Source organism: Cervus canadensis, chromosome 21, assembly GCF_019320065.1.
Source record: "Cervus canadensis isolate Bull #8, Minnesota chromosome 21, ASM1932006v1, whole genome shotgun sequence".
Taxonomy (NCBI): Eukaryota; Metazoa; Chordata; class Mammalia; order Artiodactyla; family Cervidae; genus Cervus; species Cervus canadensis.
In genome coordinates, this window is record NC_057406.1 from 17,207,406 (window position 1) to 17,234,839 (window position 27,434).

General features: G+C 43.0%; 1 protein-coding gene and 1 long non-coding RNA gene across 2 annotated transcripts in view; both read right to left on the minus strand.

Annotated features, from left to right (window-relative positions):
* LOC122423345 (antigen WC1.1-like) overlaps nucleotides 1-27,434 on the minus strand; it is a 246,079-nt gene that overhangs the window by 79,207 nt on the left and 139,438 nt on the right. The gene's annotated exons all lie outside the window — the stretch shown is intronic.
* Nucleotides 15,248-26,398, minus strand: LOC122423349. Its single transcript, XR_006264130.1, has 3 exons — nucleotides 26,330-26,398; nucleotides 19,762-19,889; nucleotides 15,248-15,584 (listed from the first exon to the last, which is right to left on the minus strand). It is a non-coding gene; the product is annotated as an uncharacterized LOC122423349 (long non-coding RNA).

Sequence of the window (27,434 nt, forward strand, 5' to 3'; positions counted from 1 at the left end):
TTACCTGTGAACAGCTTCTTTCTCAATTAGGTTACCTAATTGTGACCTAATGCCTGCATTCAGATCCAGCCCACATGATGTTCCCATCCTCAGTGACTTGAATATTGGCTCAGAGAAAACTGGCCAGAATTCTAGCCCCAGAAATCTCAGGATGACTTTCTAAACTTCTCTGGCTCTTAGGCCTCTGACCTCTTGAATCCCATGGACATTCTTCACTTTCAGTTCAGCTCTGTACCCACGTTTGAATGTCTATCACTGTGCAGTTTCTTTGGGCCTTGTAGTTTCCAGGCCCCCAGATAAGAATTAACATTCCTAACCAAAATATATATTCTCAGGATTCAGCCATTCCAAACTGACCCTGCAGTCCTTCTGGATACCTCTTCAGAATCTTCCTCATGAAAATGCAATTTGACAATGATAGTCAAAATCTCTCTTCTTATCCCCTCTTATTTCACTGTTGGAACGTAAAGCTTTCCCACCATTGCCTGTGAGATGTTTCCAATTGTCACGCCAGGTTCATGAACACTCACTGGGTTTGCCGTTCTTTGTTTGTCTTAGGATTTGTGCGTCTGGCTGGAGGGGATGGACCCTGCTCAGGGCGAGTAGAAGTGCATTCTGGAGAAGCCTGGATCCCAGTGTCTGATGGGAACTTCACACTCCCCACTGCCCAGGTCATCTGTGCAGAGCTGGGGTGTGGCAAGGCTGTATCTGTCCTGGGACATGTGGCATTCAGAGAGTCCGATGACCGCGTCTGGACTGAAGAGTTCAGGTGTGAGGGGGAGGAGCCTAAGCTCCGGGTCTGCCCCAGAGTGCCCTGTCCAGGGGGCAGGTGTCAGCACAGTGGAGCTGCTCAGGTTGTCTGTTCAGGTGAGATGCACGGCAGGACTTAACCCCTGTGTACACTCAGTTCAAGCTAAAAAAGAAATCAGATTTTGCTGAAATCCTGTCTTTTTCTATCAGTGTACACAGACATCCGGCTCATGAAAAACGGCACCTCTAGGTGTGAGGGGCAGGTGGAGATGAATATTTCTGGACAATGGAGAGCTCTCTGTGCCTCCCACTGGAGTCTGGCCAATGCCAATGTTGTCTGTCGTCAGCTCGGCTGTGGCGTTGCCATCTCCACCCCAAATGGAGCAGAAGGAAGTGATCGACTCTGGAAAGCCCGATTTCACTGCTCAGGGACTGAGTCCTTCCTGTGGCAATGCCCTGTGACTGCCCTGGGTGGTTCTGACTGTTCCCATGGCAACACGGCCTCTGTGGTCTGCTCAGGTAAGACAGGGTAGGGCTACTGTACTTAGGATGCTCCTGGAGTGAAATTTCCCCAGAGCGGAGAGTAAGGGAAAACAGGCTTAAAAAGAAAGAGATCCTGTAATGAAATGTTTAATCTTGTTACTGAACTCAGGTTTCAGCTGCTCATTACTCAAGAATCCAACAGTGAGAGATGAGTGTGAGGTAAAATTAAGACAGCTTTATTGAGGAAACCAGCAGTTCTGGGGAGACAGAGGACTAATGTACCAAAGAACCAGCTCCCCCTTGCTGATCAGGGGCAAGAGTTTTTAAATGGGAATTTCTGGAGTGCACAGGTGGAGGTAGGGGACAGGTTACCTGCAGAATAGCACAGCTAGCTTTGACAATCATCTTGAAATAGGTCTGATCACTGTCACCTTTGTTGTTTGAATTACAGTTAATCATCAGTTCTAGTGTCGGTCTGTTCCCATTTCCTTGAGGCCGATTCTTGGAATTGTGTATTTTCCATAAGATGAAGATTATGGGTTTTGCTGTTGGCTCAGATGGTGAAGAATCGGCCGGCAATACAAGAGTCTTGGGTTTGATCCTTGGGTTGGGAAGATCCCCTGAAGAAGGAAATGGCAACCCACTAGTCTGGTCATCATGTAATTTTTTTGCTACCACCTATTTGGGATTTCACTATCAGCAAAGTAGTTCAAAAGATATGGCTCAGAATGTTATCTATAGCCCATGAGAAGGAACTAAAAGTCCTTGAATTTGTTTAGGGCTAAACTATTATTATTTTGTCCTATTTGACTGTTTTCTTTTGTTTCTGAATTTTTTTTCATTTCTGTGATTAAATTTATTCTTTAGCTAGGTTTTTCTACAAACAGGCAGGTGGAGGACATGAGGGTGGGCTGTCCTGAGAAGGCTCCGTTAGGTCCTGCTCCATAACATTCTCATTGTTCACTCATTTTTTCAGGGGAAAGAAGTGCTAAGAAATGCTAAGAAGTGCTATGTCAGGGAAAGAAACGCCTAGACGAATAATAATTTTTATGAAACATTATTATTTAAGGATAATAACAGAGAAAAAAGTACAAACAATAAGTGTATACCTAGGTCATGTTCCCCAACCTAGATCTACAAAGAGAACATTCATAGCACCATAGAATCACTATTGCCTTCCAATAGCTGTGTCCTCCTCTTCTCCAGGGAGGACTGCTTACCTAAGACTTGTACTTCCACAGAGTATTTTCTCAGGTTTTGAACTTTATGTAAAACCATACATATGTTTTCTTTTGTGTCTAATTTCTTTGACTCCAAACTGTGTTTGAGATTCACTCATGATGTTGTTTATGGCAACATTGTATTCATTTTTATTATTATAGAGTATTCCTTTGAATGATCACATGACCACGCACTAAACCATTCAACTAATGGCAGAGATTTGAGTTTATTTCCAGTTCTTGACTATTAGAAATATAATGGTGCAAATTACCATGATGATGACTTTTGGAAGAAATATTTATTATGATTTTTGTGTGTTTAATTCTGTCTTATATTTTTATTTTCTTAATGGCATGCTGTACTTAAATGAGTCAAGTTACGCATCATAGGTTTGACTTATCTACTTTTTCTCTGTACATGTAGTGCTCCTTCAGTCAGTCAGTTCAGTTCAGTCACTCAGTCATGTCCGACTCTTTGTGACCCCATGGACTGCAGCACGCCAAGCTTTCCTGTCCTTCACCATCTCCTGGAGCTTGCTCAAGCTCATATCCATTGAGTTGGTGAAACCATACAATCATGTGATTCTCTATTGTCCCTTTCTCCTCCTGCCTTCAATCTTTCTCAGCTTCAGGGTCTTTTCCAATGAGTCAGTTCTTCCCATCATGTGGCCAAAGTATTGGAGCTTCAGCTTCAACATCAGTCCTTCCAACGAATATTCAGGACTGATTTCCTTTAGGATTGACTGGTTGGACCTCCTTGCCATCCAAGGGACTGTCAAGAGTCTTCTTCAACACCACAGTTCAAAAGCATCAATTCTTCAGCATTCAGCTTTCCTTCTGGTCCAACTCTCACATCCATACGTGATTACTGGAAAAATCATAGCTTTGACTAGATGGGCCTTTGTCAGTAATGTCTCTGCTTTTTAATATGTTGTCTAGGTTGGTCATAACTTTTCTTCCAAGCAGCAAGCATCTTTTGATTTCATGGCTGCAGTCATAATCTGCAGTGATTTTGGAGCCCAAGAAAATAAAGTCTGTCCCTGTTTCCCCATCTTTTTGCCATGAAGTGATGGGACCAGATGCCATGTTATTAGTTTTTTGAATGTTGAGTTTTAAGCCAACATTTTCACTCTCCTCTTTCACTTTCATCAGGAGGCTCTTTAATTTCTCTTCACTTTCTGCCATAAAGGTGGTGTCATCTGTATATCTGAGGTTACTGATATTTCTCCCAGCAATCTTGACTCCAGTTTGTGCTTCATCCAGCCCAGCATTTTGCTGGGCATTTATGTACTCTGCATATAAGTTAAATAAATAAAGTGACAATATACAGCCTTGATGTACTTCTGTCTCAGTTTTGAACCAGTCTATTGTTCCAATCCACAGAGCTCCTTTTATCCTTCCAAAATGAACTTTGTCTACTCCAAAATCACAAAAAAGTTCTCTGAGAATATATCACAGAAGTGTAATTACATTTTTTTTTTGCATATAATTGTACTTTGCTTCTAGGATTGATGTCTGTGTAGGATAAGGGTCAAGTGTCATGTTTTAATATGGGCATCCAGTTGACTCAAAATCTTTTTCTGAAAAGACTATTCCCCACTGCCGTGTCACCTTTGTGATAAGCAAAAGGGCACATATGTCTGAATACATTTTTTAGACTCTCTATTCTGTTCCACTGTATCCTTTGTCTCTCCTTGCACCTGTACTGTATTTTTTTTAATTATTGTAACTTTATAGTAAGTCTTAAACCTTCCCTGGTGGCTCAGACAGTAAAGAATCTGACTGCAAGGCGAGAGACCTGGGTTTGATCCCTCGGTTGGGCAGATCCCCTGGAGAAGGGCATGGGAACCCACTCCGGTATTCTTGCCTGGAGAATCCCCATGGACAGAGGAGCCTGGCAGGCTATAGTCTATTGGGTCACAAAGAGTTGGAAACGACTGACTGACTAAGCACACATAGTAAGTCTGGGTAACTTTAATTTAAAGAAGTTATGTTGTTGCTTTTCTTGCCAACTGCTTTGGTCATTCTTGGTTTTTGTATGTTGTATACATTTTTGAAGCTCCAGTACTTTGGCCACCTGATGCAAAGAGCTGATTCACTAGAAAAGACCCTGATGCTAGGAAAGACTGAAGGCAGGAGGAGAAGGGGATGACAGAAGATGAGACGGTTGCATGGCATCACTGACTCAAAGGACATGAGTTTGAGCAAGCTCTGGGATTTGATGATGGACAGGGAAGCCTGGTGTGCTGCAGTCCTTGGGGTCACAAAGAGTCGGACACGACTGAGTGCTGAACAATAGCAACATAAAGTTTGAATCGGCTTGTCATGTTTCAGACACACAAACACACAAGGGAATTTGATTGAGGTTAGATTTAATCTGTATATAAATTTGAGAATGACTGACTTTGACAACATTGAGTTTCCCAATTCACTGACAAAATATATCCCTTCATTCAGTTAGGTCTTGAATTTCTCTCAGATGTTTTGCACATGTTTAACTAGGTTTTCTCCTAGGCATTTTATGGGTTTGATGTTATTAGTATTTCCTTTAGTGAAGGTTTTCTAGGAATGAATTCTCTCTGAACTTGACCTGGATTCCCCAAATGTTAGATTAGTATTTTGCTTTCATCCCTCTTTCTTTTCACTCTCTCTCTTGTTCTAGCTTTCCCTTTCTCTCCTTATTTGTCCCTCTCCTGCCCTGTTTTTCCCTGAGTGTGTAAAATCTGTCTGGATTAGGTTGCAGACATGATGCTCCTTTATCCCTCCCTCCCAACAACAACAAAAATACTTCTGGGAATTTCCTTACAAAAACCACAGTTCACTCAAAGCTTTAGAGATGTCAGCCCCAGATGACATCTAAGTGCAACCACGTGAGAAACCCCAAAGATAGAACTGCCCAGTTGAGTCTTTCCCAAGTTACTGACCCAGGAAATCATGAGCAAAATTAAAAAATAAATTCCTTCAACTGCTAAGTCTGGGGGGAGATTTTGTTATATAGCATTATTAACTAGGCACTTACCATATGACCAGCATTTCTAAAGAGAGGAATATTTATCCTCTGATCTTCCATTTTACTATTTCTAATTTATGTCAATCTAATGTGCTGATGCACTCATTCTCTAGTCCTTAATTTCAGCGGTTAACTTTTTCAGTTGTAGAATTTTCATTTGTTTTTGTTATCATTTCTCTGCCAAGATACACATCATGTTAATTAATTCTTTGTGCACTTTAATCATGGCTATTTAAATTCTCTGTCAGACTATAAAACTCTTAAGGAAAACATAGGCGGAACATTCTTTGACATAAATTGGAACAAGATCTTTTTTGATCAACCTCCTAAAGAAAATAAAAACAAAAAAAAATTTTTTTAAAAAGGACCTAATTAAACTTAAAAGCTTTTACATATCAAAGGAAACCATAAACAGAACAAAAAGACAACTCTCAGAATGGGAGAAAATATTTGTAAATGAAGCAACTAACAAGGGGTTAATCTTCAAAATACACAAACAACTCAATATCAGCAAACCCAACAAACCAATGAAAAAATGGGAAAAAGACCTAAAGAGACATTTTCCAGACATACAGATGGCTAACAAATACAACATCACTAATTATTAGAGAGACGCAAGTCAAAACTACAGTCAGGTAATACTTCACACCAGTTAGAATGTCTATCATTTAAAAATCTACAAAGAATAAATGCTGGAGAGGATGAACAGGAAAGGGAATCCTCCTACATATGAGTATGTAAATTGGTACAACTGCTGTGGGTTGCCATGCCCTTCTCTAGGGGACATGCCAACCCAAGGATCAAAGCCAGGTCTCCCGCATTGCAGGGGGATTCTTTACTGTCTGAGCCACCAGACTCATAAGCCCTACACAATTGATACCAAGTATAAAATAGATATTGCCTGGAGAATCCCATAGACATGGAGCCTGACGGGCCACAATCCGTAGTGTCACAGAGTCAGACACGACTGAAGTGACTTAGCATGCATGCACACATAAGTAGATAAATAATAACCTATTTTATAGCACAGGGGACTCTACTCAGTGATCCATGGTGACCTAAATAGGAAGTAAATCCAAGAAAGAGGGGATATATATATATATATAAATATATATATATATATATATGTGTGTGTGTGTGTTTGTGTGTATAGTTGTTGTTGTTTAGTCACTGAGTTGTGTCTGACTCTTCTGTGACCTCATGGACTGCCATGCTCCTTTGTCCATAGGATTTCTCAGGCAAGAATACTGGAATGGATTGCCATTTTTGTCTCCAAAGCCTCTTCCCAACCCAGTGATGCAACCGCAGTCTCCTGTTTGGCAGGCAGATTCTTTACCACTGGGTCACTTAGGAAGCCCATATGTATATGTATAACTTATTAAATTTGCTGTAGAGCAGAAGCTACCACAACATTGTAAAGTGATTATACGCAAATAAAAATTAATAAAATTAAATAAAATAAATTCTCTGTCAGGTAATGTTAAGAACCAAATACCCTGGGAAATTTTTTAATGTTTCTTTTTCCTCTTGGTTTTCCATGAGGTGTCTTTTATATAAGTATTTTTTTTTCTTTTTTTTTATTATTATTATTTTTTTCCAGTGGGTTTTGTCATACATTGATATGAATCAGCCATGGATCTACATGTATTCCCAATCCCGATCCCCCCTCCCACCTCCCTCTCCACCCGATTCCTCTGGGTCTTCCCACAAACATTGTAGATAAAAAACTGTACAACTCCTTCAGAAAGGATATTGTTTTGCTTCTTCTATTTAAGGGATAGACTTAAGGATAGAACAACTTATTTAACTCATTCTTAAGGCAAAGCTTGGCTTAAAACAGGAATTGTGCCATTGTCAGGACCAGGGCTCTTCATAGAGAAAGAGAACACTAAGATTATGGTAACTTCACTGGTATATTACAGCTTTCATCTCAGCTCCATCACTAGGTCATTATTTAAAAAATTTTTTTTTTTCTTTTGAACTTTTTACTTTCTATGGGGTATAGCTGATTAACAATGTTGTTATAATCTCAGGTGAACAGCCAGGGACTCTGCCATACATATACATGCATCTATTTTCCCCCAAACTCTCCTCCCCTGCTAAAAATTATTTAGTTTAACTGACTTTCCTGTTCTTTAACCCTCCCAACCCTCTAATCATCGCTGTTTCTTCAGGAAACCAGACCCAGGTGCTGCCCCGGTGCAACCACTTTGTGTCTGAACCAACAGGCTCTGCATCCTCAGAGGAGAGCGCCCCCTACTGCTCAGGTGAGGGTCCCACAGGACAGAAGACCCTTCTCATTCCCTAGGTCACCGCCCCATTGTCCCATTTCTCTCTCCTCAGACAGCAGACAGCTCCGCCTGGTGGACGGGGGCGGTCCCTGCGCCGGGAGAGTGGAGATCCTTGACCAGGGCTCCTGGGGCACCATCTGTGATGACGGCTGGGACCTGGAGGATGCCCGCGTGGTGTGCAGGCAGCTGGGCTGTGGAGACGCCCTCAATGCCATGGGATCTGCTCACTTCGGGGCAGGGTCAGGGCCCATCTGGCTGGACGACCTGAACTGCACAGGAAAGGAGTCCCACGTGTGGAGGTGCCCTTCCCGGGGCTGGGGACGGCACGACTGCAGACACAAGGAGGATGCAGGGGTCGTCTGCTCAGGTCAGCACTCCACACTGTACACAGTTCGGGGGAGGGGTGGGGCTCTGAAGAACGGGGTTCTGAGCCCTGAGGGAGAGATGCTGAAAGGACCAGAGAAGGAGCCTTCCTGCCATGGAGCGCGTCTTTCCAGCAGACGTGAAGACGAGGTCCTTTCACTGCCTCCTGAAGCAGCTGAGATTCTGGTCCTTTCTTCTCAGTAGTGTTTCCTGGCAGAGCCTTTTCTCACAGTTTTTCTTTGAAATCAGGGCTCACCCTTCTGGTACATATGGTAGAGAAGTCTTAAGCCACTGTGCTAGTTTTCGTTTGATCTATAACAAATTGCCACATTGTTACTGGTTGAAAGCAATATATTTATTTCCTTACACTTCTGTAGCTTAGATGTCCAGCAGGGATCTCACTGGACTGTGATAAAAGTTTCAGCAGGGCCACATCACTTTTGAGCCTCTGAGAAAGAATCTGTTTCCTGTCTTTTCAAGCTTCTAGAAACTGCCTGCCTTCCTTCACTAATTATGCCATTCTGTTCATCATCAGACGAACAATGCTCCACCTCTCTATCCATTATCCATATTCACATCTTCCTCTAGCCAGAACGAGGAAAAGCATTCCACTTTAAAGGATAGTGAGTCTAAGAATGTGATTAGACTGTGCTCAGGTGGTTAATCCACCATATTTCAGGTTAGTCTTACCATCCCAAGGGCCATACCTTAATCTCATAGATAAAGTCCTTTTTGCCAGATAAGGAAACATAGACACAGGTTCCATGTAGACATTTGTGGGTCCATTATTCTATCTGCCTCCACACTGTCCACATCACATCCCTTTCATACACTCTTTTAGATGTTTTGTCAGGAAGCAGGAGTCAGCTCCCTCTCCCTGCAGGTGTCCGGGTTGGTCTTCCTCTCAGTTCATATCCACCACATCAGGGTGGTAGAAATATTTAGAAAGACAGACATAAATGGACAAACTCAAGTAAAAAGGAGACAAGTTTCACTCTGGTCATCTAGTGGATTTACTTCCTCAGCTAGGTCACAGATGAGTGTTCACAATTTTGGGAGAGAGGAAAACCCGGAGCACTGAGTGCAGGGCTCACTGTGTCCTGTCTTCTCCATTTCGATCTTAGAGTTCCTGGCCCTCAGGATGGTCAGCGAGGACCAGCAGTGTGCTGGGTGGCTGGAAGTTTTCTACAACGGGACCTGGGGCAGTGTCTGCCACAGCCCCATGGATGAGGTCACCGTGTCCATCATCTGCAGACAGCTTGGCTGTGGGGACAGTGGAAGTCTCAACACGTCTGTTGGTCTCAGGGAAGGTTCTAGACCCCGGTGGGTAGATTTGATTCAGTGTCGGAAAACAGATACCTCTCTCTGGCAGTGTCCTTCTGGCCCATGGAAATACAGTTCATGCTCTCCAAAGGAGGAAGCCTACATCTCATGTGCAGGTGACTTATATCTGTTTCTGTGTTTGTCCAATTCTGTAGGATGTTATTAGTGAGATTTGATATTTTAAAATCTAAGTGAATTAAGTTGAGTTTATAAAATGAAGTTTGGATGAAGCTAATTTAATCTACATGTTCCAAACTTGCTTTATTAAAAATTTTTAATTGATATAATTGATACAACATTATATTTTTTGCTGTGTACAACAGAATGCTTATATGTTTGTGTGTATTGATAAATGATCACTACAGTAAGTCTAGTTATGTCTATATCTATATATATATCCATATATATATAGTTAAATATTTTTCTTACATGATGAGAATGTTTAAGATGCATTTTCTCATCATCTTTCAAATAAACAATACACTATTCACTGTAGTCACCTTACTGTATGTTATATCTCTTCACCTATTAATTTTATAATTCAAATTTATACCTTTTGATTACCTTTGCCCACACCAAATCCCCCACCTCTGGCAGCCACCAACTACTCAGCATCTCTGAACTTCCTTTTTGTTTTAAGATTATACATATAAATGAGATTATATGGTATTTTTCTTTCTCTGTCTGATTTGTTTCACTTAGCATAATGCCCTCAAGGTCCATCCATGCTGTTGAAACTGGCAAGATTTTCTTCTTTTTTATGGGTGGATATATGTCTATATTGCATTTTCTTTATTCTTTCCTCAGTGAAGACTTACATTGTTTGACTCATATATATTGCTATAAAATACTAAAAGGTAATACTGTTAAAGTGCTGCAGTTAATATGTTAGCAAATTTGGAAGATTCATCAGCGTCCACAGGACTGAAGAAGGTCGGTTTTCATTTCAATCTCAAAGAAGGGCAATGCCAATGAATGGTCAAACTACTGCACATTTGTGTGCATTTTACATGCTAGCAAGGTTATGCTCAAAGTCTTTCAAGCTAGGCTTCAGCACTAAGTGAACTGAGAACTTCCAAGATTTACAAGCTGGGTTTAGAAAAGGCAGAGAAACCAGAGATCAAATTGCCAACATTTGTTGGATCATAGAGTAAGCAAGAGAATTTCAGAAAAACGTCTGCTTCATTGACTACATAAAGCCTATGACCATGTGGATCACAATGAATTGTGGAAAATTCTTAAAGAGACGAGAATACCAGAGCACCTTACCTGCCTCCTGAGAAACCTGTATGCAGGTCAAAAAGCAGCAGTTGGAACTGGACATGAAACAACCAACCGGTTCCAAATTGGGAAAAGAGTTCGTCAAGGTTGTATATTGTCACCCTGTTTATTTAACTTATATGCAGAGAACATCATAGGAAATGCCTGGCTGGAAGAATCACAAGCTGGAATCAAGATTGCTGTGAGAAATATCAACAACCTCAGATCCGCAGATGATACCACTCTAATGGCAGAAAGTGAAGAGGAATTGAAGAGCCTCTTGTTGAGGGTGAAAGAGGAGAGTGAAAAAGCTGGCTTACAGCTCAACATTCAGCATTCCGAAAACTAAGATCATCAGCACTTCATGGGAACTAAAAGGGGAGAAAGTGGAAACAGTGACAGATTTTCTTCTCTTGGACTCCCAAATCACAGCTGACGGTGTTTGCAGCCATGAGATTAAAAGAGGCTTGCTCCTCTGTGACAAAACTAGACAGAGTATTAAAAAGCAGAGACATCACTTTGCTGACAAAGGTCCATATAGTCAAAGCTACATTTTTCCCAGTGGTCGTATGTGGCCGTGAAAGCTGGGTTATAGAAGAAGCCAAATGCCAAAGAGTTGATTCTTTTGAATTGTGGTGCTTGGATGCCTCACTTGAACTGAGAGTCATTTGGGCAGCAAGGAGATCAAAGCAATCAATCCTAAAGGAAATTAACCCTGAATATTCATTGGAAGGACTGATGCTGAAGCTGAAGCTCCAATACTTTGGCCACCTGATGAGAAGCGCTGACTCATTGGAAAAGACCCTGATGCTGGGAAATACTGAAGGCAAAAGAAGAAGGGGGCCCACAGAGGATGAGATAGTTAGATAGCATCACCAGTTCAGTGGGCATGAATTTGAGCAAACTTTGGGAGATAGTGAAGGACAGAGGAGCCTAATGTGCTGCAGTCCATGGGGTTGCAAAGAGTCAGACACAACCTAGCAACTGAACATATGTTGCTGCAGTGAACATTGGGTTTTCAAGTTAGTGTTTTTCTTTCCTTCAGAGAAATACTCCAAAGTAAAATTCCTGAATCATATGGCAGTTCTATTTTTAATGCACCTCAATACTGTTTCCATAGGGGCTGTGTCAACTTACATCCCCTCTAACTGTGCAAAAGCTTTCCTATCTCTTCATATTCTCCTCAACTCCTGTTATTGCTTCTTTTTGATAAAAGCCTTTCTAGAGGATATGAGATGATATCTTGTTGTGGTTTTGATTTGTATTTTCTGATGATTAGTAGTGTTGAGCACGTTTTCATGTACCTATTGGCAAGTTGTATGTATTCTTTTAAAAAATGTAAAATACAAATTTTCACAGTAGGCTTTTTTTGACTATTGCAAAAGTCTCTGGCTTACTCAGTGTGTACATATGTGTGTACATATATCTTCTCAGAATTCTACTAAGTCTTTCCTGTAAGCATACAGGAAAGGAAATCTCTTTTTAAGAGATTCCCAACCAACACTACAGGCTTTTCTGGTGGCTCAGAGAGCAAAGAAACTGCCTGCAGTGTGAGAGACCTGGGTTTGATCCCTGGGCAAGGAAGATCCAGTGGAGAAGGGAATAGCAATCCACTCCAGGATTCTTGTCTGGAAAATCCTATGGACAGAGGAGCCTGGTGGGCTGCAGTCCATGGGGTCACAAAGAGTTGCACATGACTGAGCAACTAACACACACACGCACATAACCAACACTACATTGTGGAGCAATTATCTTCCAATTAAAAATAAATTTTGAAAAGAGAGTTCCCTTTTACAACAGTAGTCTTCACTAACCCACTTGTCACACTGAATAATAGGTAAGAGTAGTTTATAATCTATCTAATACTTTTCCATTAAAATTATGTACATGAGATTTTGAATATAAATTGACTCTGTGCTTCAGGACTGATTATTTTTAATATGAACTATTATCATAGACTGTTACCATTAATGTATATTTGGTTTACTATTTCACTGATTAGTATGAATTTAAGAAAAACAAATTTTATTTCACTGAATTTTATTTGTCTATTCATTTATTTAATAAATATTTATCCAGCCCCTATATGGTATTTAGAAATGGTTTTCCATAGATATTTGGTGAATGAGTGCGTACAATGTGCAGGCACTGTCCTGACAGCAGAAACATGGCATATATAAGATATACAAGGTCCTTCCTCTAGTGGAACTTTCATTCAGAAGGGTGTGTGTACATTGGTAGATGTCTGGGTTTATATTTGCTGTGGGGTGTGAAGACTGATCAACAAGTAAATATTTAAAGTAATATCAGCTGGTGATCAGATGCAGTGAATGTTTCAGCCCAGGAGATAATGAACCTGTGTTTTCATGTGTCCTTTGCACTGAGTCAGACCTTAGATAATCTTATTTGGGGACAAGACCACGCCCAGCTGTCCCTGATCCACTGTTTCCCTGTTGTTTGCAGGAAGAAGAGCCAAGAGCTGTCCAGCTGCTGCCCCCTGCACAGGTACGTCAGCCCCGCCCCCTCCCCAGGGCTCCCAGGGGCTCCTTTGTCCCACCAGGGGCGTCACAGGAGGGGCTGCTGCCTTTTCAGACAGAGAGAAGCTCCGGCTCAGGGGAGGAGACAGCGAGTGCTCAGGGCGGGTGGAGGTCTGGCACAGCGGCTCCTGGGGCACCGTGTGCGATGACTCCTGGAGCCTGGCAGAGGCCGAGGTGGTGTGTCAGCAGCTGGGCTGCGGCCCGGCCCTGGAAGCCTTGCCGGCCGCGGCGTTTGGCCCTGGAAACGGGAGCATCTGGCTGGACGAGGTGCGGTGCGGGGGCCGGGAGTCCTCCCTGTGGGACTGTGCTGCGGAGCCCTGGGGGCAGAGCGACTGCAAGCACGAGGAGGATGCTGGTGTGAGGTGCTCTGGTGAGTGAGGGGCTTGGGGTCCGTCCTGGGTGAACTGGGGCAGTGCAGGGGCAGTGGGCTGGGCCAGGGGTGGTGTGGAGTTTGTGTTCAGAGTATCTGGGTGCTGGGGCTCTCATCTAGGACGGGGGAGCTGGGAGGACTGGAGCCTGGTGTTGTGGAAACTGAGGGGTGATTTCAGGCTCAGGAGGGAAAAATGGATTGCCCTGCGTTCTGGCCAATTCCTCTTCCCCACACTGCTGTTTTTCTCTTTAGGTGTAAGGACAACATTGCCCGCGACAAAAGCAGGTACTGTGATCCATGCATAGGCAGGAGAGAATACTCAAATACTGGCGACCTGTTCTGTAGGCTCCCTGACAGCTCAGGAGAGGAAAGAATATGAGGAGCTGTGGCTGCTGGGGAGGAGCCAGGCATTACACTGGGGAAATCCCCTGCCTTGATGCCCAGGGTCAAAGTTCTCATGCCCGGGGTCCAAAGAAGTCTGGTTCCCATGTTGTAAAATCTAAGGAACTCCCACCTGCCCTTGAGTGTTGCTCTTCATCAATGAGGTGTGGGTCCCTGGACTGTTTGACGCTCTGTCTCCTGAAGCCCAAGGAGAAGGGATGAGCTGGGTCCTCAGAGGCTGTCTTGGCAAGGCAGCTCCCTGACAATCCCCAGCTCTGCCTCGGGGCCACACTGGCCAGAGTGGAGTTGACTTGCCTCAGGACGAGACCCGGGGGAGCCCTGACACTGTCTGAGGCTGGGACACCATTGTCTGGAGCTCCTGAAAATGCTGACACAGGGGATTTCTCTGTGCCCAAGACTATCTCCAGCCCTTTTTCCTGTTCTCCTTAGGGACCAGAACAACCTCAAATCCTCTCCCTGGCATCTTCTCCCTGCCTGGGGTCCTCTGCCTCATCCTGGGAGCCCTTCTCTTCCTGGTCCTCATCATCCTGGTGACTCAGGTGCTCAGATGGAGAGCAGAGCGCAGAGGTGGGCTGCAGGGGGAGCTGGGGACCAGGGAGTGTGTGTGGAGGCAGGAGATGGGGCAGGTGTGAGGAGGGGAGCCTGGGCCAGGTCTCTGCTCTGAGTTGCAGACTCCATGTGCTCCGTGCTGAGCTCTCAGGGCTGAGTAGACAGAGGGCTGGGGCGTGAACTCTCATAAGTCATGACCTCTCCTGTGAGACCAGACAGAGTTGGCGCTGAGCTGTATTCAGGGTCAGACGAGGGGAGAAGGTGCTGACATGGTGCACGTGGTGGGAGACGATGCTGAGGTCCTGGTAGCCCCGTGTGAGCACCAGGGAGAGGAAGGGAGGGTCTGCTGGACCAGGGTGCCTGGGGCGGCTTCTCTTACCTGCTGGGGAATCTCTCAGCCTTATCCAGCTATGAAGATGCTCTTGCTGAAGCTGTGTATGAGGAGCTCAATTACCTTGTGACACCGAAGGAAGGTCTGGGCAGCCCAGGTGAGTGTCTCTGTCTGCCCTCCTGGGGCCTCTGGTTGTCACCACCCACTGGCTGTGCGCATCTTCTCAGCACGTGCAGACCTCATGTGTGCCCCAGTCTCACAGAGACGGCTCCTCCAAAGTGGCAGGATGGCCTCTCAGAGCCCCGTGATCTCCCAGCCTCTGTCTACACTGCAGAAGCCAGGCCTGTCCCTTCTCATCCTTAAAACAGGTCCCGTGGCTGTGGGGAGGGTCATTCTGTGTTTTGTGTGATGTTTGTCTCCACATGAGGTTTCCTGTCAGATGACTCACTGACTAAATGGCCATATTACACCAGAGATGGGGAGGAAAACAGTGACTACAGATCCACTCCAGGAAATAGAGGTGGACCTGCCTCGGCTGGGCTTTGGGGAGGAGAGTTTCCCTCATGGAGAGGATATTTAAGGGGAATGGCTTTCCTCTGATGGACCAGAGGCATCCCTTGTGTCCAGATGGTGTTCTTCCTTCTCCTTCTCTGGCTGTTCTGTGATGTCTCACGTCGGGGCTGGTCTCTCTGTGTCTGGAATCACAATAGGCACACAATGTGTAAAAAAAATAACATCTGTAAAGTGCAATTTGTCAAAGTACTTTAGCAATGCTCAATGGTGGAAGAGTTGCTTTGAGATACATAATTTCCACCAGAAAATATGAAGATATGTAAAATCATGTTTTGGCTTATGGACACATCAAAATGAAACATGGTCTTAGAGAAAAAAGTCTTTTGAAACAAGGAGTGACTGGTGCCTCTCTTCAGAAACTCAGAAACTCTGGGTCAGAAGGGATCTTAGGTATTCCCCAGACCAACCCACTTACTGTGGTTTCATACACTCCCTTGTCTGCTCTTGGAATCCCCAGATCAGAGGACTGATGTCCCTGCTAAAAATTACGATGATGTTGAAGAGGTCCCAGTGCCTGGAACTCCTCCTGCCTCTCAGGGGAGTGAGGAGGAAGTGCCCCCAGAGAAGGAGGATGGAGTGAGGTCTTCTCAGACAGGTGAGTGGGGTCAGGTGATCTCCTGCAATCTTTCTATCTGGAAAGAGTGAATGTGTGCTCTTCAATGCCCAACCTCCCTGGAGATTCAAAATATAGGTAATCTCATACATCTGGTAGCATCATCTTGACCATATGCCATATTTAATGCTGTCACACTCCTTGCAGGGAGTGAGGAATCACTCTGCTTTTAGCATTTATGTCTCCATAATGTGACATAAACTTCACTTTATATGTGATATGCTTGCATTAAGATTTATAGATTATGGAATTTCCTTTCAGTCCAGAGGTTAGGATTCTGCACTTTCACTACTAGGGCCCAGGTCCAACCCTGCTCAAGGAACTAAGATCCCTCATGCATTGTGTCATGCCCAAAGAGAAACTTATTGATTAATTGAGCATATTTATAAAGAAAGCTAAGCGCCAGAGAATTGATGCTTGAACTGTAGTGTTGGAGAAGACTCTTCAAAGTCCCTTGGATGGCAAGGAGATGAAACCAGTCAATTGAAAGGAAATCAATCCTGAATATTCATTGGAAGGACTGAGCTGAAGTAGAAGCTCCAATACCTTGGCCACCTGATGTGAAGAACTGACCCCTTAGAAAAGACTCTGATCCTGGGAAAGATTGAAGGCAGGAAGAGAAGGGGACGACAGAGGTTGAGATGGCTGAATGGTATCATTGACTCGATGGATATGAGTTTGAGCAAGCTCTGGGAGTTGGTAATGGACAGGGAAGCCCGGTGTGCTGTGGTCCATGGAATTGCAAAGAGTCAGACATGACTGAGTGACTGAACTGAAGTGAACCAAATTCAAAGGTGGAATAAGTGTTTTAATAATATCTTTGCGCTGTCTCATACATGAAGGCAAATCATTCAGTATCACAGTAATCCAGGTCTATGCCGAATCAGTAATACTGAAACAGCTGAAACTGTGGTTCTATGAAGACCCACAAGAACTTTTAGAACTAATACCCAAAAAAGATGTCCTTTTCATTATAAGGGACTGGAATGCAAAAGTGGGCAGTCAAGAGATACCTGGAGTAACAGGCAAATTTGGCCTTGGAGTCCACAATGAGGCAGGGCAAAGGCTAACAGAGTTTTGCCGAGAGAACGCACTGGTCACAGCAAACACCCTCTTCCAAAAACACAAGACAGGACTCTGCACATGGACATCACCAGATGGTCAACACCCAAATCAGATTGATTATATTCTTTGCAGCCAAAGATGGAAATGCTGTATACAGTCAGCAAAAACAAGACTGGGAGCTGACTGTGGCTCAGATCTTGAACTCCGTATTGCCAAATTCAGACTTAAATTGAAGAAAGTAGGGAAAACCACTAGACCATTTAGGTATGACCTAAATCAAATCCCTTACAATTATACAGTGGAAGTGACAAATAGATTCAAGGGATTCCGTCTGATAGGCAGAGTGCCTGATGAACTATGGACGGAGGTTCGTGACATTGTACAGGAGGCAGGGATCAAGACCATCCCCATGGAAAAGAAATGCAAAAAGGCAAAATGGTTGTCTGAGGAGGCCTTACAAATAGCTGAGAAAAGAAGAGAAGCAAAAGACAAAGGAGAAAAGGAAAGATATATCCATTTTAATGCAGAGTTCCAAAGTAGCAAGGAGAGATAAGGAAGCCTTCCTCAGTGATCAGTGCAAAGAAACAGAGGAAAACAATGGAATGGGAAAGACTAGAGATCTCTTCAGGAAAATTAGTGATACCCAGGGAATATTTCATGCAAAGATGGGCTCAACAAAGGACAGAAATATTACGGACCTAATGGAAGCAGAAGATATTAAGAAGAGATGACAAGAATACACAGAAGAACTATAGAAAAAAGACCTTCATTACCCATATAACCACGATCACTCACTGTGATCACTCACCTAGAGCCACACATCCTGGAATGCAAAGTCAAGTGGGCCTTAGGAAGCATCACCATGAATAAAACTAGTGGAGGTGATGGAATTCAGTTGAGCTATTTCAAATACTAAAAGATGATGCTGTGAAAGTGCTGCACTCAATATGCCAGCAAATTTGGCAAACCCAGCAGTGGCCACAGGACTGGAAAAGTCAGTTTTCATTCCAATCCCAAAGAAAGGCAATGCCAAAGAACATTCAAACTACTGCACAATTGCACTCATCTCACACACTAGCACACTAATGCTCAAAATTCTCCAAGCCAGGCTTCAACAGTAATGAACCATGAACTTCTAGATGTTCAAACTGGATTTAGAAAAGAGAGAGGAACAAAAGATCAAATTGCCAAAATTTCCTGGATCATGAAAAAAGCAAGAGAGTTCCAGAAAAACATCTATTTCTGCTTTATTAACAATGCCAAAGCCCTTGACAATGTGGATCACAATAAACTGTGGAAAATTCTGAAAGAGATGGGAATACCTGACCACCTTACCTGCCTCCTGAGAAATCTGTATGCAGGTCAAGAAACAACAGTTAAAACAGAAGATGGAACAGCAGTCTGGTTCCAAATTGGGAAAGGAGTATATCAAGGCTGTATATAGTCACCCTGCTTATTTAACTTATATGCAGAGTACATCATGCAAAATGATGGGCTGGATGAAGCACAAGTGGGAATCAAGATTACGGGAGAAATATCATAACCTCCAATATGCAGATGGTACCACCCTTATTTCAGAAAGTGAAGAAGAACTAAAGAGCCTCATGAAAGTGAAAGAGGATAGTGAAAAACTTTGCTTAAAGCTCAACATTCAGAAAACTAAGGTCATGGCATCTTATCCCACCACTTCTCAGCAAATAGTCAGGGAAACAGTGGCAACAGTGAGAGACTTTATTTTTTGGGGCTCCAAAATCACTGCATATGATGACTGCAGCCATGAAATTAAAAGACACTTGCTCCTTGGAAGAAAAGCTATGACCAACCTAGAAAGCATATTAAAAAGCAGAGACATTACTTTGCTGACAAAGTTCTGTCTAGTCAAAGCTCTGTTTTTTTCTAGTAGTTATGTATGGATCTGAGAGTTGGACCATAAAGAAGGCTGAGCACTGAATATTTGATGCTTTTGAACTGTGGTGTGGGAGAAGACTCTTGAGAGTCCCTTGGACAGCAAGGAGATCCAACCAGTCAGTGCTAGAGAAAATGAGTCCTGAATATTCATTGGAAGGACTGATGTTGAAGCTGAAATTCCAATACTTTGTCCACCTGATGCGAAGAACTGACTCACTGGAAAACACCCCGATGCTGGGAAAGCTTGAAAGCAGGAGAAGGGGATGACAGAGGATGAGATGCTTGAATGGCATCACCAATGCAATGGACATGAGTTTGAGCAAGAACCAGGAGTTGGTGATGGACAGGGAAGCCTGGCGTGCTGCAGTCCATGGCGTTGCTAAGAGTTGGACACGACTGAGCGACTGAAGTGAACTGAATTTATACATAAAGGTAGAGATTTAAACAAACGTATTGGATTGGGTGAAGTATGTTTATAATTTAAGATGAGCTCTGCTTATATGTTAACATTCATAAGTTAAAGTCTATGATATACGGTGACCTTAACATTAAGCCATGGTGGTGGATCATAGACTCAGAATTTGTGATCAGCTAAGATCTAATTTGCTCTGGATATTTCAGTAGCTGCGAGAAGACACTCATTCTCTAGAAAAGAGTAACTCTCCATCTGAGGGTCTGTGTGGTCTCTGGGGCGGGGCCATCTGTGGCTGCACCTGTGATACTATTTGTGGACATTTGGAGCAGGAGTCAAGTCAGCCAAGATCAGACTTAGGTTGTGAGGGAGGAATTCAGATTTTTCCTGTCTCCAGTCTCCCTCTTATTGAGAATTCACATCTATCACCTGTGAAAGGAGAACATTTAAATTCTTTTTTATGATTCTTACCATTGCGGGTTATCTCCTTGCTACTGTGTGGCCTGGAAGCAGGTCTTCCCAGAGCTCCTGTGTGAGCACAGATCTCCTGAGATGCAGGATTTCCACATGAGCTGAGGCCCCAGAGACCACATGGACTGGGTCTGAAAGGACAGCTGGGATCCATCCTCACTGTAACTCAAGTGAAATACCCTGAGCCTCTCTGCCCAAACATGGGTCCCAGGGATGCTTTGTCATCTCCACTTGCTTGACTCCTTCCACCACAGGGCTCTGTCCCATCCCTGTGTCTCAGTTCTAATCAAACTTCTCTTTACTCTTACAGGCTGTTCTCTGAACTTCTCCAGAGAGGTGGCTGATCCTGGGGAAGGAGGAGAGAGCCCTTGGCTGCTCCAGGGGCAGAAAGAGGACCCTGGGTACGACGATGTTGAATTCAGTGTCCTGGGAACATCCCCAGTGACTTTCCCATGATGCTTTATTAAATATGAGATGAAGCCTCAGATATTCTAACTGCCTGTATTTCAATAGAGTAGAGCTAACCTGTAATTTTGTTATGTGGAAATTTCTCAAAATGAGATATTCTGAATAAATTAACTTTTTGCTGTGATGCTACTTTAACAAACTTCATGTCAAATGATTTTAGAAGGTTGGTCCTCAAACACCATTTTCCTCAAAGGAAATACAAGATGAGTGAGCTGCCCTGCTCTCTCACCTGTCTTAGAGGCTAATGAGGGCATGATTTTGCCCCAGCTCACAAATGCTCCAGGTCACTCTTATTAAGAAAAGGATATAAACTTGGTCCACATTCATACCCTCCTTCCTAACAAGATGAACTCATAGAAAAAAAACCCAAAACATCTGAACATTCTTGGATGCTCTCCCTGAGATGTCAGATCAACTGTTTGCAACTTGTTCCTTGACACCAGACTGAATGTGAGTTTCACAGTGGAAGGTTGACTTGTGGGAGAGAATGGATACAGCTTTCCTTATCCTGCCTAAATGTTCATAGGACAATTAAAAATCTAACTGTGCATAACTACCTCTTCCTTTTTCATCTCTCATTTATTCCTTTAGTGGATACAAACACCTCTTTGCTCATCTCCCATATCTGTTTGATTATCCAATCCTTATAAATCCATTCTTTCCTCTCCATCTCTTCCTACTCTTTCTTCAGGATGCTGCTATTTCTTGTCTCTCCAAGAATCTCTCCTTCTAAGTGAAATATATCAAATCATATATATCTTCAAGTTGATGGAGGGCAAACTGATGCTCACCCACACCCTGTGTTCAGGTGGGACAAGAGGGCAAGAATGTGGAGACCTAGGCAGAGGGGATCCAGAAGAATGGATGTAGACAGAAAGATCAGGAACAGTTGGCTATTTCTTTTTCAGAGATGTGGATGGAGGCATCTTATATGACTGATCTCTCAGAGGAAGAATTTCAGCCAATGGGCCTTTTTGAAAACATCTATTTTCAGGTGTTTCAAGATTGCTTTAACCTGATTACTACTGAAAATGTAATTGTGATCCTGCTGTGATTCCTCAGGGTAGAGAGAGCTGTCATGCAGAAGTGGCCAAGTAAAGATTATGTTTACACAGCACTCCCCCTGCACCCCCCACCACCAAGTCCATTGTGGACATGTGGAGAAGCTGCTGAACTAATTTAAGCCCTTAGACTGCTGGCCTGGTTGTGAGCTGGACCCACCCAGTTACTTGCTTGATGACTCTGGATGGTTTCTAAGACTTCAACCTACACTTACACTTGCAGTCTTCATTGTTCTAGGCTGTGCTTGGGGATGGGAGGATGCCCAGGGCTTCTCCCAAGGAAGCTCACATGTCTATTCCCTTGGGAAGTGATGAAATAGATGACATATGATGAAATCAGGCACACACACCAAGAAACTCAGTGAACTCCAAGGAAACACAGATAAACTATTAAATTCAAGAAGACAATATATGAACAAAATAAGATTAAAAAATATTTCTCATCATCATTATTGCTTTTAACTATTATTGCACTGGGTCTCTGTTGCTGGACATGGGCTTTGTCTAGTTTCAGCAAGCAGGCCCTACTCTTCTTTGTGGACAGCAGGCTTCTCTATGCACGGGTTTGTCTTATTGTGGAGAACAGGCTCTAGGCACCCAGGCTTCAGGGGTTGCAGCATGCCACCTCCTATTTGTGCTTTGCGGTTCCTAGAGCTCAGGCTCAGTAATTGTCAAGCTAGGGTGAGTTACTCCACAGAGTTAATTTTTTACAGAGACATAAGGAATAAAAAAGGAAGTAAACAGGGAATTTATTGATGTTTTAGTGGTTAGGATTCGATGTATTTACTGCTGTGGCCTGGATTCAATCCCCGTCAGGGAACAGAGATCCTTCAAGCTTTGCAGTGAGGCAAAGAGAATAAGAAAAGGAACGAAACAGAAAAATGAACCAAACAGAAATTCAGCTGCTTAAGATTCAGTTCAGTTCAGTTCAGAGGCTCAGTTGTGTCCTACTCTTTGCGACCCCATGGACTGTTGCAGTCAGGCTTCCCTGTCCATCACCAACTCCCAGAGCTTGCTCCAACTCATGTCCATTGAATCATCCAACCATTTCATCCCCCGTTGTCCCCTTCTCCTCCTGCCTTCAATCTGTCCCAGCATCAGGGTCTTTTCAAATGTGTCAGTTCTTGGCATCAGGTGGCCAAAGTACTGGAATTTCAGCTTCAGCATCAGTCCTTCCAATGAATATTCGGGACTGATTTCCTTTAGGATTGGCTGGTTGGATCAGTTGTTTAAGATTACAATGAATGAAATGCAACACAATTGAAAATGCTACAGAGAGCATCAACAACAGCAGAAGACTCTGTAACTTAGAAGGCAGGACCATTGAGGTTACCCCACCAGGGGACAAAGAAAAAAAAGGAATGAAAAAGTGTGAAAGAATCTGTGTGAAATATAGGATAACATTCATATAAACAACCTGTACATTATTGGAGTCCTGGAAGGAGAAGAGAAAGAGAAACGGACGGAGATTGTACTTAAAGAAATAATACCAGGTAAGTCCCAAATCTGATGAGATTTAGACTTCCAAGTCCATGTAGCTAATAGGTCGCTCCTCAGAGTTCATTCAAAATGATCATCCCCAAGACACATTGCTTGTAATCAAGAAAAAGAGAGAGTTTTATAAACAACAAGAGAAAAGTAAATGCTCACAAAAAAGAAATTCCCTTAAAAATATCAGTGGACTTCTCAGTAGAAACCTGAGAGTCCAGGAGAGAAAGGGTGATATATTCAAACTTATGAAAAGAAAAAAAACCTACCAACCAATAATAATTTTCTCAGGAAGGTTGTTTTTCATAAATGAATATGATATAAAACTTTCCCAAACAAACAACAGTTGACGGAATTCACCAACATTAGGATTGGCTTACAAGATTGCTGAGGGGAGTTCTTCAAACTAAATGAAGGATGCTAATTTTTATAGGAAAGAAGTGAAAATATGCAACAGACTTGTAAATGTAAATACTGAATCCAACTCAGCATACTCTAACACTGTAATATGACAGTATGCTAACCAGCTAGCTTTAGTCTAAAGAAAGTATTAAAACAGCTATAGAGAAAAATATTTTGTTAGTGGATATACAATATAGAGAGAGGTAAATTGTGACATCAAAAACAAAAAGTGTAGAAGGGGATAAAAAGGTAGAGCTTTTGTGTGTCATTGGAATTAATTTGTGATCAGTGTAGTATATACTGTTGTCCCTCTAATGTGTTTTACGTGAGTGATGTGGCAACAAAAACATAAAAACCTACAGTAGATTCACAAAAAGTAACAAGAAGGGACTTAAAGAGCAACATTATCCAAAATTATCAGTTCACAGTTATAACTATTTTGCAGAACAGTTGAACTGTCCTGGACTCCACATCATCTTTCACAATCAGCCCAAGAGAACTTTCCTTCGAAAAGTGAAAGACTAATTAAGCTGTCTGTTATTTTATGCCAAAGAAATCTTGTGGCACCTCATCTCCTTCCTTATGTCATATCAATGGTACAGCTGTACTTTTTTAATTGCAGATTTTCTTCCTGTGATATTGCTCTCTGATTTTAATGAAAAAACTGCCAATGATATGAATCATATGAATCTAAATCTAAATCATATGAATATCCTGTCTCCTCAGTTGGGTTTGATTAAGACTTGTTAAGAAGCCACAAGTAGGTACTTTGTGGTTTGTCTTGTGTATCCTTAGAGACTTGCAGTGTTCATTGTGACATATTTGTTGGTGATAAACTGCTTGTTTTTGAAAATCAAATTTTGCCTTGCTAATTGCCAGAAACATTTGCCTTTAAAACAAAATATTAGCTAAAAGATGTTCTCAGAAACATTTTTTTATATTTAAGACAATTTCTCTTCAACATTTAGTACAATGCCATTCAGCCATTCAATAAATATTAGCTGAGAATCTGTTAAGTTACAGAGAGGGGGAATATAGAGCTTATACACAGACACAGGTCTCACCCCAATCCTGGGCCCCGGCAAGGCCTCAGACAATGCCTGCAGACTGCAGGACCTTGGTTAGCATGCCCAGGTTGGGAAGCCTTCGATGCCAAGGAAAAGAGATCTGTGCACAGAGTCTTTGATGTGAAAGGAGGAACACATTTTGCTGCATTTCCAGTGTTCTGAGGCTGGTCTGCAGGCAGGACTCAGCTGCACCAAAGCTCCACATGCAACAGAGCCTCGGTTCATAGAGTTTGAGTCTGAGCCATCACTCACTTTTGAACTCTGAGTGCCACTCCAGAGGCACTAACCTTAGGTTGAAGTGGTTTAAGAATCACCACCCACAAGAACTCAATAGCTCTGCAGTTGGTAATTGCATCAGCTCTGAGCAGAGGTGGATTAATCATGAAGTTAATGAAGCTTGGTCTTCAGAGCCTCTCCTTGCACCAGCCCCTTCTAAGCCCCGAGGGGGTCCCTAGGGCTGTGGTTGAAACAGAGCAGGACTCTATGATCCTTGCCCGCTCACCGTGTCTTCTGCCTGCCTTTTGCCTGTGGAACACTTAAGTCAAAGAATAAGTTTAATTGAAGAAGTGAGAAACGTGGAAACAAAGGGAAACAGTCAGAGGAGACTAAATAATAATAACGTAGTCACTAAACACAGTCAAGGACCTTTAGTTCTTTCTCAAGGGTTATAGATAATATTCTGAGCCATATCCTATGAGCTGTCTTATAGATACAAAACACCAGGTGGAGTAGTGAACTGCATGATGTCCATATTGTACCCAGGACTTGAGCATCCATTCTGAGAACTGACCACAAAGAAATGGGAACAAGTACACCCAAGAACTAAAGATTAACTGTACCTAAAACAACCAATGGATGTTTTGGATGGCATCACCGACTCAATGGACATGAGTTTGAGCAAGTTCCAGGAGTTGGTGATGGACAGGGAAGGCTGGCATGCTGTAGTCCATGGGGTAGCAAAGAGTCGGACACAACTCAGCAACTGAACTGAATTGAAAACAACCAAGATGATGCTAATCAGACCACTGATGACCAATGTGAAGATGACTGTACTATTTCTGCATGTAACCCCCCTACCACTTTGTCTTAAAACTCTCACCCCCTGCTTGTCATTGGTGGTGAAAGTTGGCCTTTGGACATATCTGGCACTGTCCCTGCCAGTTGCCAGTGTATGAAATAAAGCAAACTTTCTTTTCCACCAACCTGACCTGTTTACTGGCTTTTAAGCAGCGAGCAGCCAGACCCCACACACATATGTTTCAGTAACATGGTCACAAGGAGATAGGCATTGAATGTGCCATTGTCTTCAGTTGAGGGGAAAAAAATTCATGAAAATTATTTCTTACCCAAAGGTGAAGAAATTAGTTAACTACATAGAACACTACATCCAGGAATCAGAATTGTCCAGGAAATCCAGAAGAACCTGAAGAGGTTTAGAAAGTACATGCTTCCTTTTCATTAGTACAGAATTGGTATAATGTAAAAATAAGTTCAAAGATGATGAACTGACTAACTCAGAGCAAAGGAGAGCTGTTTAAGGATGAAAGTCAAGATGCTCAGAGACGAAACTGGGGAAATGGAAGCACAGCTGTCAGCACAGACTGAAGTAGCGGGAAGACGAGCTGCACCAGGGGCGGGGGCTCTCCAACAGAAGCTTAGATCGAGCTGTCGGTCAGTCAGAGATGGTGACTGGGAACCAGCCAAGCCCCAGAGAGGAAGCAAGGTGAGACCTGAGGGAGCAGCTTGGCATGAAGACACAGAAAGAAGAGGAGTTCCAGGAATGTACCTACTCCACGTGACATTTTGTTTTACTTTCAAGACTTCAGAATATAGGCTCTGTTCTGATGCTGGAACAACTGACTCCCAAATCTCAGAAGGAACACACACATGCATACACACGTTCATTACCAACCTGCAAACGTACTGTGGTCAGTGAGGCTCCACTAGCTTACACGTGTACCACGTGGAACACGCAGCTCCTGGGGCAGCAAAGAGAGAAACTAGAGAGTCACAGGGGTTTTCATGCCTCTACTCGGAAGTGACACAGGTGACAACACCCACATTTCATTGCCCAGAATGAGTCACTGGGAGATAGAAAAACAGCTATCTGATGAATATTACTACTGACGCCACATCCTTGGTAGCAGTGCTGTCAGTTTTTTCTTGCCTTGGTGAAGTTTCTGAGGTACAACTTTGTGCAGAAATTAACTCTGATCAGACCCTCCCCAGAGTGAGATTTGAAGAAGGCCTTTTGTATCTGGCTCCTTCGTCTGGTGTGTCTCTGACTCCTTACTCCACTTCTGTCTGTGCTGAGCGGGAGTAGTCAGAGTCGTGTCTCCCCTCCCCCCACCTCCCTCCCCACTCGGTATCACTAACTGCAGGGTGATTTTCAGCATTTCTTCATGCATTCATTTCCTTATTTATCCACTATTTGTTAAGCTCTCTATATGTGTTTTTACTTGACTTTAAAGAGATATTGAAGAGTAAGACACAATACTTGCTCTCAAGAAGCCCCCACTTTAGAGACAGTGAGCAAGGTTTTACAGATTAAATAAACACACCAGTAATTTTGAGCTGGAGGAATTAGAATTCACAGAGGTGACAACTCTGTGCATTTAAAAACAAGAGAAGATTTATGAATTTTCTTTCTGTAATGGGCTTAAAACTGTGTCCTCTAGAATTCAAATATACATAAATGTAATATTGTCTGTTTTTATCACTGAGTTCATCTTGTGCACTAGCAAGGGATGTTTGTGTGGATTGATAGTTCCATAATGTTAACACAGACTCTCCCAGTTAAAATTTATCCCTTAACTTAGCTCAGGTTCAATGTAATAACTGTCTTGTCATTTCTAGTTCAAGCTCCCTGCTGAGACTGATTTTCCTCTATTTAAGGAGGCATCTTCTTGTCTCTCCTCCCACAGATGGTGTCTGGGGTGGGAGGGCTTCTTCCTTTCCAACAGCAGCAGGGAAGGGCCCTTGGTCTGCATGCTCTCCACTTAGAATCTGCTTGTCTT